Raw genomic sequence first — 15,257 nt, 5'->3', positions numbered from 1 at the left:
AGGAGTTGAAGCCCGGTCTCCCGCATTGCAGGCAGACGCTTTACTGTCTGGGCCACCAGGGAGGCCCATGTGCACTGATAGGTGTGCCAAGTGCCACCAGGTGCTTCACACCCACCATCTCACATGCTACACGGTCCTGGGAGAGGTGTGTGTTCATGGCTACTTCGTGCATGAGAAAAGAAAGGCTCAGAGATGGTGGGAACCTAGAAGCACACACTCCTAGGCTCACTCCAGAGTAGCTGAAACCAAATCTCCAGTCATGAGACTATTAATTTGTGATTGTATGGGTTCCCTGGGTCAATCTAAGGGCAGGACCAGGCTGGAAAGCATGGGTTAGGTCGCGTTCCTCTACTAGGTGTAAATTATTGAGATCAGCCAGCCAAATGATGGTTCTGAGATGCCATTCAGGCTATTTTTTTCTGCTCTCTGCTTTTCAACTCTGCTATTATGAGTAGCATGGGTTTCATCTTTAAGAATGGAAATCCTATAAAAGAGCATTTGGAGAGCAGGAAAGAGCTTTTGAGAATGAAAATCGTGATATTATATACAAATGAAACATGCTTGACTGAAAGAAATCTTTACTGTTTTCCTGAGTCTAAAATGAGAAGTTGCCTGCAAAGGAGCTGGCCCATTACAGAGGCCCAGCCGGTGGCTGGGAGGCCTTGGGGTGTCCCAGAAAGAGTGTAGGTTTTGAAATCCGACAGACCTGAATTCAAATTCTGGGGGCTCCACAATGTAGGCAATCATGACAGTTGGTGATATTACCTGTCTTGCAAGATGGCTCTGAAAATCAAAATTTTAAGATATATCCAACTCCCCTAAATAGTCCTTAGGACATAACTGTGACCAAAGTAATGTGAATTTTCTCCCCCGTAACCTCGCCCATCTCCGCTACTTTGTTTGCTTCTCTTTCCCCTTTACTGAGACTACCTCCCCTTTGTGCCACGTTCCCTTCTAAGACGGCCTCTTTTGCTAACCCAGTAAGCAATATAGGACTTTTTGCTTTCTAATCTCACAGACTTTTCTGTCTTGAGTGGGGGAAAGGTATTTCCTAAAAAGTGGCCACATTTCCCAAAGATTATTTGTTGTCGTTTTTCAGCCACTCAGTCATGTCCGACTAAATTGCGACCCCATGGACTGTAGTCTGCCAGGCTCCTCTGTCCATGGGATTTCCCAGGCAAGATACTGGAGTGGGTTGCCATTTCCTCCTCCAGGGGATCTTCCCAGCCTAGGGATCAAATTCGAGTCTCCTGCTTTGGCAGGCAGATTCTTTATCCCTGAGCCACCAGGGAAATCCACAGATTATTTACATATATTAAAATAAATCATTTTGGGGTTTTTTTTCTCTAATGAAAGCTTTATACTTTAACTTCCCAAAATAAGGTATCCATATAAAGATTTGTTTTAGTTCTTTTTCTGATGGGTTATCAAACGTAATCCTTTGATAACTATCAGATAGCCCTTCATGCCTGACTATGCACCACATTGATCCCCTTCCATTACCAAACCCAAGGCCATGTGTGTGGCTGTGGGTGCTTAATTTGCCAAGGAAGTTTGAATGTTGGGTAACTTTATTCTTTTCAATAATTGAGAAGTATTAAATATATAACAATGTGAATTGGGTGTCACACCTTTAGATGATCTTTCTATAAACCATCATGTTAAGAAATTACAGTTTTATGATATATGAGTTCATTCATATTAGAGTCTAAATGGGTAAAAAGTTAGATAATGATTCAACATATAATGAATCTTCTTAATTGAAGTGAATAAAATCATGTAAAATTGGAACTGTCTTGGATAATCTGGAACATATGGTCACAATAAATATAGTTTGCTTCCTCTGTGTACTTCAGACATAGTCATACTATGATCTCACATGAATTAGAGAAACTTACCAGGAGCAAAATTACAGAATAGCTATATTGTACAGAGAAACTCCCTCAGTTAGAAAATAGCCAGGCAACGCTAACAAAAAATATTTAGCACTGAAGAAATGAAATAGATTAATTCAATATAGACTACTCAGAGTCCACAAGATCAATAAGAAAGAAATGTATAGCAGCTGCTGCTCTGAGCTTTGGTTGTTTAGTATGATGCTACATGTATTGAAAATAATTCAAATTGCAAATATGAGGAGACCACAAACTAGTAGAAATTAATTGTGGAACAGAAAGGCCTCTTGTGTTAAAGTGTCTGAAGGACGAGTTTATGGACCAGCATCCAAGTCAACAAAGACTGTGCAGAAACTTAACTCTCATCATCAAACTCTTAACTGATTGATTTCACCTCTGCCAAGAGTTATTCTCTGGGACATTTAGTACATTCTGCTTTGTAATGAGTAGCTGCTAAATGCAATTTCATCAGCAGGTGCATTCTTTATCAACCCACTCAGACAAATGATACTGTTAGAGCTGTTTAGCCGCTGAGCTCTCTCTCCGTTGACACCTTGTGGGCTGAATACCAATGCCCAGCACTTGCAGAGGCCTGGTGTGCCAGGCTTTACACTCAGTGGAGGACTGGTTAAATCAGTTTCCTGGGGGAGAGGAGGGATGTTCACCTGCCAACGCCTGTGGTGTAAATTCTCCCACCATAGCCAACTTCAAGCTACTAACAGTCCAACAATTGCTTCTCGAAATTAATGCAAGCTGACTCAAGCACACAATGTCTGATTATTGAATTAACAGTAAAACAATGAGGCAGGCAGCCCTCAGTTCTTAGATGAAGAAACTCAGGCTTGGAGAAATGAACTAAGCTGGCCAAGAATGCACAACTGATAAGTAGCCAAGTTGGGATTTGAGCACAGGCTGCCTGTACAGGAAGCTTTTCAGACGTACGCCTTGCAAGGCTGTTTGGAGAATCACATAAAATGCTTATTTGAAAAATTTTATAATACAGTCTAATGATGGATAAGCTATATTACTATTCCTTAAGCATCTGGAAAGAACATATTTCTATACAAGATAAGAGGACATTTCCCTGGTGGTTCAGTATTAAGACTCTGCATTTCCAAGGCAGGTTCGATCCCTGCATTGGGGAATGAAGATCCCATATGCCACACAGAGTCGCCAAAAAATAATAAATATTATATTTCAAAACATGCAAAGAGTACTTTTCTCTGAAATGATTGCCCTTAAATCACATATTTTACAATCATCATGCCCTGTGAAATCACAAAACCATCTAACTGAACCCAACAGTAGGGTAGGCACCATGCTGGTCTCCATGACTCAGAGTTGACTGAGATTGGCTCCCTGTCTCCAGGGAGCTTACCACCTAGCAGGCAGGCTGCCCAAGAAACCATCGTTAATCTGCTTAGAGATAAGCCAGGGTCTTAAAGAAACCAAGCATCCAAATCAGTGATTGGGGAGGTTCCCCTGCTCTGAATTTTGAAGAAGAAGAGGAATCATCCCTAGAGTCTGGTGATCAGAGGCCAGAATCACCATGGAATCTTGTCAAACCACACTAGCTAAGGTTCAACCCAGGTATTTTGGTTTGATAGTTCTTGGGTAGGGCTGGATATTCAGATATTAATTTCCACAAGTGATTCTATATATTTCTCTTATTTTTTACCAGAATATTAGAAACTACACTTATTATATCTACCAAACATATTGCAGTTAATCCTTAATATTTGGGGACTCTTGCTGATATCGATAGTAGGAATGATGCTGCCATTGACTTAGGCCACATTTCTACACAACTTCCTCATTTTTAGTTGGAGGAGGGCATGGAAACCTACTTCAGAATTCTTACCTGGGGAATCCCGTGGACAGAGAAGCCTGGCAGGCTAAAGTCCACAGGGACACAAAGAGTTGGACACAAGGGAAATCAGTCCTGGATGTTCATTGGAAGGACTGATGTTGAAGCTGAAACTCCAATATTTTGGCCTTCTGATGTGAAGAGCTGACTCATTTGAAAAGACCCTGATGTTGGGAAAGATTGAGGGCAGGAGGAGAAGGGGACGACAGGATGAGATGGTTGGATGGCATCACTGACTCAATGGACATGAGTTTGGGTAAACTCTGGGAGTTGGTGATGGGCTAGGGAGGCCTGGCATGCTACAGTTCACGGGGTCACAAGGAGTCAGACATGACTGAGCAACTGAACTGAACTGAACTGAAGTGACTTTGCACACACACACCCTGATATCAACAGTAAGAATAATGCTACCGTCGACTCAGGCCACATTTCTACTCAATTTCTTCATTTTTAATTTTAGAGCTCCTTCCTTGCAAAAGTAGTTGAGCTTGATTTTTTAATAACCTGAGAACTGTTTAATCCTATCCCATTTCTCTATTTCTCTTAAACTGGGGCTCATAATTTAAGCCAACCACATTTTCCCTGAGCTCTGAAACTGTAGAATTAGTATAGTATATGTCTCTCTCTTTATTACTATAGACAGTAGAAGCTGCAGAAAATAGTTCCAGTCAAAATATCACCTAATAAACAATCCGCCAGAGACTCTGAAAGCTCCCTACAGAATTCCATCATAACAATGGCCATAAAAACAACATTTTATCCCCAGATCATGCTATGTGTTTATCCAGCCAACAAAATACTGAATGTCATTGGAAACGGCAGCATCTGGCAACTCCTATATATTGATGTATCTCTAGTCTCTTTCTGTGTGACAGCCTGAGAAATGGAATAAAATACCAGATACTAGAGGTACCCGACGAGCGACTTATCACCTTCACAGAACCTCAGCAAGTCCATCTGCTCATCCTAGTCGTGAGGAGCTGAGAAAAGGAAAGGTAATTGACTCAACGGACATATTCAGATGAGGGTAAAGTCAACACCAACATTTTGGTCTCTTTCTGTCCAAAACCCAAAGTACCCTAGCACCTGTTCTTTAAATCGCACACTAATGCTGAAATACTCTGTGATTTCTTCATGCACGGTTATAATTTATGGCCAGAAATGAACCACTTTTGCACAAAAAATTAATTGCATGCAAATAAAAATAATTCATAGAAGCTATGTAAATATTTACATATGCAAAGATATTTACACAAGCAATAATCTGGCAGTGAATAGAAAATTTTTAAATTTGAATTAAAAGTCACTAGAAGTTTACCAGTATAAACTTTTGTCAGTACTTTGTACTTTTAGCACAGAGTTCAGATAAAAGAACGAAGAAGAGTTGCCTCCCGATGAGCTTGAAACTATAAATATCAGCATAGAGTGAACAAAGCAGAACTATGCCAAAAATACTGGCAAAGAACAAGTAGAAAAAGAGGAAGAGGAAGGAGGGAAAAGGAAGGAAGGATGGGGGAGCAAGGAAGATACACTTAAACTATTCGGCAATACTTGTATCCTTTTGAGACTTGCTTTAAGTCATATTAGGCAGGAATAAAGCAATCTTTTTTATCTACTCTTTTAAAAATTTTTTCAGCCACGCATATACATCTATCCAGTCTCCCCCAAACTCCCCTTCCATCCAGACTGCCACATTCGGCAGAGTTCCCTGTGCTACACAGTAGGTCCTTGTTGGTTATCCATTTTAAACATAGAAGTATGTACATGTCCATCCCAAACTCCCTAACTATCCTTCCCCCCAGCAACCATAGGTTCATTCTCTAAGTCTGTGAGTCTGTTTCTGTTTTGTAAATAAGTTCAGTTGTATAATTTCTTTTTCGACTCCACATATAAAGGACATCATGTAATACTTCTCTGTCTCTGTCCAGCTCACTTCACTCGGTGAGACAATCCCTAGCTCCATCCGTGTCGCTGCAGATGGCTGAGCAACATTCCCCTGCATGCACGTCCCACCTCCTCCTCACCCATCCCTCCATCAGTGGACCTTCAGGTCGCTCCACGCAGAACACAGCAGTCTTCATCGAGTCCCTCTGAGGACCGTCCAGTGAGCCTGGGTGAACAGCGTTGTTCTTGCTGTTACACGAGCTTTGAGTATTGTTCCTGCTGCTCCTTCCACGTGGTTGCTTCCTCGGCGTGGGGCAGGTTCCTCACGAAAGTGCTCATCAGTGCTCAGGACAGGACTGCAGAGGGGGCTTCTGCGGACCTCTGGAGGGTCCTTCTGCTCCCAGTGCTCCACCCCGGGAACCCCAGCTGCCTCGGCCCACCTGAGCATCTAGCTTCATCTCCTCAATGCAGGGAGTCTTCTCCACTCTGCCTGCTAAAGGAATAAGCTGTCTGTGTTCATCAATTGCTCTTGCTTGCTGTCCCTCTCTCAGGGATCTCTGTCCTATGCTCTCTGATGTCCAATATCTAAAAACCATTGCTTCACGCATTTTGTCCAGTTTTTAAGTTTCTTTTGAGAGAAAAAAGTCTTGTACGGTTACTTGATCTCGGCCAGCTGTGGAAGTATCAGTGTTACCTTTGGAATAATCTGTTCCTTATTATAAGCTGGCCATCAGATTTTATCCCCAGTCCCGTGGCCTGGGAAGCATGGCGCTGCCCTGGAACATGCGCCAGTGTCTGTGTGACAGCACACAGGTGTCCGATCAGTCAGGCCTGGCTTTTGACCCCAGACCCCACGGTCATCAAGGTGCTGTTGCGAAGGACTTAAGAGAGATGATAACCCACACGAGGCACATGGTGACTGAGCTGGAGCCTGACTCCGACCTTGAATTTCTTCTCAGGATGAATTACTCATGTGCAAGATTTAAAAAGTAAAATAGTGAACATACGTAGCTTGCAGACTGTTGTATACAACCAAATCCTGTGACTACCCATCATACTTTTCAGATGGAAAGTGTATCTATCCAATCTTAGTAGCACCATTAAAAACAATACTATACACTGAAATCAATACTATATGCTATTATTAATAAAATATAAAATATTTTATTTCCCAGGAAGTGTGTACTCGTGTATAAAATTACATCTTTGTTATAACATGTTTTCCATATTCCAATCTTCAAATGCCAGCTATGGGCTTTTGAAAATGGAGCTATAGTAGGAGCTTTATTTTGCATCCAGACTTTCTGGTTTCTAGTGACTATAATACTCCCCAGGAAACTAACTACCTGTACAGGTTACCAAGTTGGAGATTTCATCTGAGAGGAAATGGAGTACCCCACTACAGACCCATCTGACCTCAAGGAAACTTGCCAAGGTTTTAATTTTATTTGAGCAGTCTGAAGCAGAGACTTAGGTTCGGGCCAATTTTAACTGGAATCTTCTATTTCCAAAACACAGAACTGAATGAGTCTGTTTACCTCATCTCTTCTTCACCCACTCTCCCCAGTTTAACAGGAAGTAAGAGAAGTTGGATCTGAAAAAAATACATATACATATTTTTTTATTTTGCCTTGTGTACTCATAATAGGATTTGGAAATTTTATGACCTGTTTCCCCTGGTCATATTTAAATATACTCTGATATCTGAAAGATAACATAATTTGTCCTTATAACATTACTAGAGATTTATTTTTATCAAAGTTTTATATGTGTATATACGTGTGTGTGTGTCTGTGTGTGCATTCAGTTCAGTTCAGTTCAGTCGCTCAGTCGTGTCCAAATCCTTGCGACCCCGTGAATCGCAGCACGCCAGGCCTCCCTGTCCATCACCATCTCCTGGAGTTCACTCAGACTCACGTCCATCGAGTCCGTGATGCCATCCAGCCATCTCATCCTCTGTCGTCCCCTTCTCCTCCTGCCCGCAGTCCCTCCCAGCATCAGAGTCTTTTCCAATGAGTCAACTCTTTTTGCATGAGGTGGCCGAAGTACTGGAGTTTCAGCTTTAGCATCATTCCTTCCAAAGAAATCCCAGGGCTGATCTCCTTCAGAATGGACTGGTTGGATCTCCTTGCAGTCCAAGGGACTCTCAAGAGTCTTCTCCAACACCACAGTTCAACAGCATCAATTCTTCGGCGCTCAGCCTTCTTCACAGTCTAACTCTCACATCCATACATGACCACAGGAAAAACCATAGCCTTGACTAGAGGGACCTTAGTCGGCAAAGTAATGTCTCTGCTTTTGAATATACTATCTAGTTTGGTCATAACTTTTCTTCCAAGGAGTAAGCGTCTTTTAATCTCATGGTTGCAGTCACCATCTGCAGTGATTTTGGAGCCCAAAAAAATAAAGTCTGACACTGTTTCCACTGTTTCCCCATCTATTTCCCATGAAGTGATGGGACCGGTTGCCATGATCTTCATTTTCTGAATGTTGAGCTTTAAGCCAACTTTTTCACTCTCCTCTTTCACTTTCATCAAGAGGCTTTTGAGTTCCTCTTCACTTTCTGCCATAAGGGTGGTGTCATCTGCATATCTGAGGTTATTGATATTTCTCCCGGCAATCTTGATTCCAGCTTGTGCTTCTTCCAGCCCAGCATTTTGCATGACGTACTCTGCATAGAAGTTAAATAAGCAGGGTGACAATATACAACCTCGACGTACTCCTTTTCCTAATTTGGAACCAGTCTGTTGTTCCATGTCCAGTTCTAACTGTTGTCTCCTGACCTGCATATAGGTTTCTCAAGAGGCAGGTCAGGTGCTCTGGTATTCCCATCTCTTTCAGAATTTTCCACAGTTTATTGTGATCCACACAGTCAAATGCTTTGGCATAGTCAATAAAGCAGAAATAGATGTTTTTCTGGAACTCTCTTGCTTTTTTGATGATCCAGCGGATGTTGGCAATTTGATCTCTGGTTCCTCTGCCTTTTCTAAAACCAGCTTGAACATCTGGAGGTTAACGGTTCATGTATTGCTGAAGCCTGGCTTGGATAATTTTGAGCATTAATTTACTAGCGTGTGAGATGAGTGTAATTGTGCGATAGTTTGAACATTCTTTGGCTTTGCCTTTCTTTGGGATTGGAATGAAAACTGACCTTTTCCAGTCCTGAGGCCACTGTTTAGTTTTCCAAATTTGTTGGCATATTGAGTGCAGCACTTTCACAGCATCATCTTTCAGGATCTGAAATAGCTCAACGGGAATTCCATCACCTCCACTAGCTTTGTTCATAGTGATGCTTTCTAAGGCCCACTTGACTTCACATTCCAGGATGTCTGGCTCTAGGTGAGTGATCACACCATCATGATTATCTGGGTTGTTGAAGATCCTTTTTGTACAGTTCTTCTGTGTATTCTTGCCACCTCTTCTTAATATCTTCTGCTTCTGTTAGGTCCATACTGTTTCTGTCCTTTATCGAGCCCATCTTTGCATGAAATGTTCCCTTGGTGTCTCTAAATTTCTTGAAGAGATCTTTAGTCTTCCCCATTCTGTTGTTTTCCTCTATTTCTTTGCATTGATCGCTGAGGAAGGCTTTCTTATCTCTCCTTGCTATTCTTTGGAACTCTGCATTTAGATGGATATGTGTATATAACAACTGCAAGGACTCTGGCTTTTTATGTGCATAGACCATACACATATATGTACATATATATATACACACATATATGCATATGGCTTATATACATATGCCATATATATATACGTACTTATTGACATAAAGAGTCAAACAGTCCTCAAATTTGTTTTGAAAAACAGCAACTTCTCCCATTACCATTTACCCTATCTTCCACAAAATTACTTTCAATCTATTTACCAAGTCTTTGGTTAATTATTGGAAGGATTGATGCTGAAGCTCCAATAATTTGGCCAGCTGATGCAAAGAGCCAACTCACTGGAAAAAAAATCCTGATTCTGGAAAAGACTGAAGGCAGGAGAAGGAGGTGACAGAGGATGAGATGGTTAGATAGCATCACTGACTCAATGGACATGAGTTTGAGCAAACTCCAGTAGAGACTGAAGGACAGGGAAGCCTGGCATGCTTCAGTCCATGGGTCGCAAAGAATTGGACACAACTTAGCAATGGAACAACAATAGTATATCTCTAAATTATATTACTATATTGTGGTATCTTCATTATAAATATATGTATGCATGTATACTTAGTTTTGTGTATCTGAGGTTACCAATACTTCTCCCAGCATTCTTGATTCGAGCTTGTTCTTCTTCCAGCCCAGTGTTTCTCATGATGTAATCTCCATATAAGTTAAATAAGCAGGATGACAATATACAGCCTTGACACACTCCTTTTCCTCTTTGGAACCAGTCTGTTGTTCCATGTCCAGTTCTAACTGTTGCTTCCTGACCTGCATACAGATTTCTCAAGAGGCAAGTCAGATAGTCTGGTATTCCCATATCTTGAAGAATTTTCCACAGTTGTGGTGATCCACACAGTCAAAGACTTTGGCATAGTCAATAAAGCAGCAGTAGATGTTTTTCTGGAACTCTCTTGCCTTTTCGATGAATCAATGGATGTTGGCAATTTGATCTGGTTCCTCTGTCTTTTCTAAAACCAACTTGAACATCTGAATGTTCATGGTTCACATAGTGTTGAAGCCTGGCTTGGAGAATTTTGAGAATTACTTTGCTAGCATGTGAGATGAGTGCAATTGTGCAGTAGTTTGAACTTTCTTTGGCATTGCCTCTCTTTGAGATTGGAATGAAAACTGACCTTTTCCAGTCCTGTGGCCACTGCTGAGTCTTCCAAATTTGCTGGCATATTGAGTGCAGCACTTTCGCAGCATCATCTTTTAAGACTTGAAATAGCTCAACTGGAATTCCATCACCTCCACAAGCTTTGTTTGTATTGATGCTTCCTAAGGCCCACTTGACTTTTCATTCCAGGATGTCTGGCTCTAGGTGAGTGATCACACCATCATGGTTTTCTGGGTCATGAAGATCTTTTTTGTATAGTTCTTCTGTGTATTCTTGCCACCTCTTTTTAATATCTTCTGCTTCTGTTAGATCCATACCATTTATGTCCTTATTGAGCCCATCTTTGCATGAAATGTTCCCTTGGTATCTCTAGTTTTCTTGAAGAGATCTCTAGTCTTTCCCATTCTATTGTTATCCTTTATTTCTTGGCATTGATCACTGAGGAAGGCTTTCTTCTCTCTCCTTGCTATTCTTTGGAACTCTGCATTCAGATGGGTGTATCTTTCCTTTTCTCCTTTGCCTTTAGCTTCCCTTCTTTACTCAGCTATTTGTAAGGCCTCCTCAGACAACCATTTTGCCTTTTTGCATTTCTATTTCTTGAAAATGGTCTTGATCACTGGCTCCTGTACAATGTCACAAACTTCTGTCAATAGTTCTTCAGGAACTCTGTCTATCAGATCTAATCCCTTGAATCTATTTGTTACTTCCACTGTATAATCGTAAGGGATTTGATTTACGTAGTATCTGAATGGTCTAGCGGTTTCCCCTACTTTCTTCAATTTAAGTCTGAATTTTGCAATAAGGAGTTCATGATCTGAGCCACAGTCAGCTTCCAGTCTTGTTTTTGCTGACTATACAGAGCTTCTCCATCTTTGGCTGCAAAGAATATAATCAGTCTGATTTCAGTATTGACTATCTGGTGATGTCAATAACCTCAGATATGCAGATGACACCACCCTTATGACAGAAAGAGAAGAACTTGAGAGCCTCTTGATGAAAGTGAGACAAGAGTGAAATGGCTGGCTTAAAATTCAACATTCAGAAAACTAAGATCATGGGATCTGGTCCCATCACTTCATGGCAAATAGATGGGGAAACAATGGAAACAGTGAGAGACTTTATTTGGGGGGGGCTCCAAAATTACTGTGGATGGTGACTGTAGCCATGAAATTAAAAGGTGCTTACTCCTTGGTAGGAAAGTTATAACCAACCTAGACAGCATATTAAAAAGCTGAGACATTACTTTGTCAACAAAGACCCCTATACTCAAAGCTATGGTTTTTCCAGTAGTCAGGTATGGATGTGAGAGTTGGACTCTAAGGAAAGCTGAGCACCAAAGAATTGATGCTTTTGAACTGTGGTGTTGGAGAAGACTCTTGAGAGTTCCTTGGACTGCAAGGAGATCCAACCCATCGATCCTGAAGGAAATCAGTCCTGAATATTCATTGGAAGGACTGATGCTGAAGCTGAAACTCTCATACTTTGGCCACCTGATGGGAAGAACTGACCCACTAGAAAAGACCCTGATGCTGGGAAAATTGAAGGCAGGAGGAGAAGGGAATGACAGAGGATGAGATGGTTTGATGGCATCACTGACTCGATGGACATGAGTTTGAGCAAGCACTGGGAGTTGGTGATGGACAGGAAAGCCTGGTGTGCTGCGGTCCATGGGGTCCCAAAGAGTCAGACACGACTGAGCGACTGACCTGAACTGATCTTGATGATTCTAATTATGCAGTATGGTTAATTTTTCTGCCCTGTACCTTCTTTTCTTAAGCTATTAATAATAATTACCTAGATGTTGCTGTTGGCCTAGTTTTCTGTGCATTTACCGATATGTCAATCCTAGACTTTCCACTTCTTATCAGAAACTTTTCTGAAACCCAGACGCATCGGGAATTCTATCTGTTCATCTTCTTGAAATGTTCTCTCACCTTCCCCCTCCAGTTTGGGCTCGGGACCCCATGGCAGCCCCACAAATGTCATCTTGCAGTCCCCGTGCCCTCCCCTGGGGTCTTCTTCAGCTCTCTGAGCTTCTTTTATCCCAAGTCTGCTCACTTCCTGGTTTCCTCCCTGATGCTGGTGGAATCAGCCCTCCGTTGGCTTCCAGTCACAGCTGTGCGGAAGGTAGATCTTTTAAGAACCTGCCTGTCTGAAGACATCTTTCTTCTACACTCACATTTGTTTATGAGCTGAACGTAATACTCTGAGTTAGAAGCCATTTATCTCTAGAACTTTGAAGTCATGAAAGGTTTGTCTTCAAACCCGCCATGTACCTGTTAAGTCCAAAGCCTTTCTGATTCCTGGTCATATAAATGAAACTTTCATTTCTCTTCCAGAAGCAGAAAGAATATCCTCTTTGTCTCAAATATTCCAGAAGATCATGATGATACAATTTATTGCCTGAGTCTATTTTAATTCACTGGGCAAAGTTCTTTCATTGGCCTTTCAATGTACAGGGTCCTCACTTTCTTTCCTGGGATAGTTTATTTCCCTGATTTGTTTGATAATGATTTGTCTGTCCCATCTTCCTTATCTTCTCTTTCTAGAACCTCTGTCATCAAGATGCTTGAGTTCTCCGATTGGGCTTCTGATTCTCTTGTATTTTTTCCTCCTATTTTCCATCACCTTGTCTTTTCATGTCACTTTCTGGGATATTTCCTCCACTTTATCTTCCGTCTTGTCAACACGTTTGTTGTTACTATCCTATTTTAACTTCTGGGAACACTTTTTAATTCTCCATTTGTACTTTTTTTATAGGACATTCTTCTTCCTGAGTGGGTGCAATTATTTTCATTACACTATAGATATTAATGAAGGGTTTTTTTTTTAAACATATTTTCTTTCTTCAGAGTTTGCCTTTGCTTCAATTGTTGTTGTTTGTTTGCTTATCTTGACCCCTAGCTTTCATATTACGAGTTATCTTAAGATGTCTTGTAATCCTTGGTTATCTGTTTGTGTTTAAGACTTGGCTCCAAAAGCTGGGTGGAGTCCCTGTGTACATGGTCAGGCTTGTTCACTGAAGAACCTTTGATACAGGTTCTTCCCTGGTGGCCCAGATGGTAAAGAATCCACCTGCAATGTCAGAGAGTGGGATTCAATCCCTGAGTTATGGACTGAAGAGCCTGGCGGGCTACAGTCCATGCGATTGCAAAGAGTTGGACACGACTGAGCAACTAACACGTTAACTGGATACAAGTGCTTTCCAATAGTTCCTTGTGGGCTGATCAGATTGCCCGCTGAAGAATCTCTGTACTAGAAGTTACAAGACTGTGGAAGCCAGGTGAAGGGAAGGCTGGTGCTCTGCACTTCTATTTAATCATCGTATGTTAGTGTCTGAGCCCTCTCCCGAGACACACATGCCTGAAAACCCAAAGGCGCTCTGCTGTAACCTTTCCAGAGATCAACTTTCCCTCCAGTGTTTCTCTGGTTACAGAAGGAACCTGGGAATCCTGTCCTTTTCCAGACTTGCAGTCAGTCCTCCAGACTTTTCTCCCTCCGCAACTGCACTTCCAGAGTCCCCTGATGTCCCCAGTCCCTAAGAGTCCCGCGAGTCTATAAAGCACAGGGTTCCTGGCTTTTCCTACTGAGGACTTTTGTTTTTGCTCAGTCGCTCAGTCGTGTCTGACTCTTTGCGACCCCATGGACTGTGGCGCACCAGGCTCTCCTGTCCTTCACTATCTCCTGGAATTTGCTCAAATTCATGCCCATTTAGTTGGTGATGCCATCCAACCATCTTGTCCTGTGCCAGCCCCTTCTCCTTTTGCCCTCAATCTTTCACAGCATCAGAGTATTTTCCAATAAACCAGCTCTTCGCATCAGGTGGCCAAAGTGTTGGAGCTTCAGCTTCAGCATCAGCCCTTCCAATAAACATTTAGAGTTGATTTCCTTTAGGGCTGACTGGTTTGATCTCCTTGAGGCTTTAGGATTCAATTTTTCCAATTCTGCTCTCATCTATCCCTTTGTTTCTTGCTTCCAGAATGTGTTACAATCTTTCCCTTTATTTCTCTCTTTGTCCTTGTGGGATTACGTTTTGTCATTTTAGTGGGGATTTAGGAAAAGCAAAAGTAAATGTCAGCATTCAATCCACCATCTGCACCTTGAAGTCTGCATATTGTAACTGTTTCACTTGCCTCTCTGTGGTGAATCACAGACATATCTCATTCCTTGTGTTTTTGCCCCTTTTAGTGTGGCTTTGAGGATCCTGCCATCAGGAAGTGAAGTCCACTCCCTTTCTGTTAAATCAAGCCTGGTCCTAGGATTCGCTTTAGCCAATAGAATGCAATAGAAGTGGAAGCACAATGGCTCCAAGCTTAAGCATCTAGCTGCCCTCCATGTTCCCACTTGCTGTCTGGAGCCCTGTCTAGCTACCATGTGGACCAGCCCAAGCTCGCCTGCTGGCAGCTGAGATGACTCCAGAGGAGATGAGACGTCACAGCCGAGGCCTTCCTGGACCAGCTGTCTTCACGGATCCCAGAGCTGCAAGTGCAGGGGTGAACACCCCTAAAACCAGAAAAACAGACTCGCCCAGCTTAGCACAAATCTCCTACCCACTGAACGGTGAACTGAAGAGTTGTTGTTTTAATCCATTGTTTTAGGGAGCCGTCTAAAGAATGTGCTCTCAAAGATTCACACAGCTCAACCCTTTAAAGACATGGGAAAATGCCTTCACTGAGCCAGGAATGGAACCATCCATCAGATTAGTTCATTGAAATTGCTGTTGATTATGCATACGAACAACGCCTGCATAAATGATAATCTGTTGGTTCTTATTACAAAACTACACTCCCCAAAAGATAACAAATCAATTTCATAGCCAATGTTCACGCAGCAGTAGACAATTT

Source organism: Ovis canadensis, chromosome 8 (assembly GCF_042477335.2).
Source record: "Ovis canadensis isolate MfBH-ARS-UI-01 breed Bighorn chromosome 8, ARS-UI_OviCan_v2, whole genome shotgun sequence".
NCBI classification, from domain to species: domain Eukaryota; kingdom Metazoa; phylum Chordata; class Mammalia; order Artiodactyla; family Bovidae; genus Ovis; species Ovis canadensis.
Note: the sequence above shows the minus strand (reverse complement) of the source record.